The 1317-nt window shown below is 67.0% G+C and overlaps 1 non-coding gene across 1 annotated transcript; it reads right to left on the bottom strand.

Moving 5' to 3' along the window:
* Positions 1–56: 56 nt before the first annotated feature.
* Positions 57–129, bottom strand: TRNAR-CCG. The gene has a single exon. It is a non-coding gene; the product is annotated as a tRNA-Arg (tRNA).
* Between the last annotated feature and the right edge of the window lie 1188 nt (positions 130–1317).

Genomic DNA, 1317 nt, shown 5'->3' with positions numbered 1-1317 from the left:
ACCTGCAGGGCCACGGTACGACCCCCGCCCCGTGCCCCGGTAAAAGGGGACCCCCCCGACCCAGGTGGGACTCGAACCCACAATCCCCAGCTCCGGAGGCTGATGCCTTGTCCATTAGGCCACTGGGCCGTGCGGCTGCAGCCGCGCCGGGAGCCTGCTGGGGGGTCCCGAGACCCCCCCGGGGACCCCCGGGAACACCCAAGGACCACGAGGAACCCCCTGGGACCCCCTGGGAACACCCCGGGACCCCCTGGGAACACCCCGGGAACACCCAAGGACCACGAGGAACCCCCTGGGACCCCCTGGGAACACCCCGGGAACACCCAAGGACCACGAGGAACCCCCTGGGACCCCCTGAGACACCCCGGGACCCCCCGGGAACACCCCGGGAACACCCAAGGACCACGAGGAACCCCCCGGGAACCCCTAAGACACCCCAAGAGACCCCTGAGAGGACCCCTGAGGGACCCCTGAGGGACCCTGCGTGCTGGGGGTGGGACTCGGGAGACACGGGTGGGGGCTGGGGGTGACCCCAGGTGACCTGTGGGTGACCTGAGGGTGTCCCCAGGTGACCCCGGGTGGTCTGTGGGTGACCTGTAGGTGTCCTGTGGGTGTCCCCAGGTGACCCCGGGTGGCCTCTGGGTGTCTATAAGTGACTGTGTGTGACCCGTGGGTGTCCACGAGTGACCGTGGGTGTTCTCAGGTGGCCTGTGGGTGTCCTAGGGTGACCTGTGGGTGTCCCCAGGTGACCCTGGGTGACCCGTGGGTGTCCATGAGTGACCGTGGGTGTTCTCAGGTGACCTGTAGTTGCCCTAGGGGTGACCTGTGGGTGCCCCTGGGTAACTGTGGGTGCCCGTGGAAGTGACCAGGTAACTCGTGGGTGACCTGTGAGTGACCCCAGGGGACCTCTGAGTGACTCTGAGGGAGCTGTGGGTGACAGTGGGTGTCCCCAGGTGACCTGTGGGTGTCCCTAGGTGACCCAGAGTGACCTGTGGGTGTCCATGAGTGCCTGTGAGTGTTCTCGGGTGACCCGTGGGTGACCCGTGGGTGTCCCTGAATGGCCTGCGAGTGTCCCCAGGTGACCCGCGGGTGTTCCTGGGTGGCCTGTGGGTGACCCGTGGGTTTCTCCAGGTGATCCCTGCATGTCCCTGGGAGACTCGTGGGTGACCACAGGTGACCTGTGGTTGTCCCCAGGTGATCTGTGGGTGTCTATAGGTGCCTGTGGGTGGCCCGTGGGTGTCCTGTGGGTGCCCCATGATGACCCCTGTCCCCCTGTCCCAGCTCCACCCCTGCAGTCCCTGTCGGTGTCAGTGGGTG

Source organism: Empidonax traillii, unplaced genomic scaffold (genome assembly GCF_003031625.1).
Source record: "Empidonax traillii isolate 1590-97213 ecotype Southwest subspecies unplaced genomic scaffold, ASM303162v1 scaffold3856:size10734, whole genome shotgun sequence".
NCBI lineage: Eukaryota > Metazoa > Chordata > Aves > Passeriformes > Tyrannidae > Empidonax > Empidonax traillii.
This window is presented reverse-complemented; position numbering and strand designations above follow the sequence as displayed.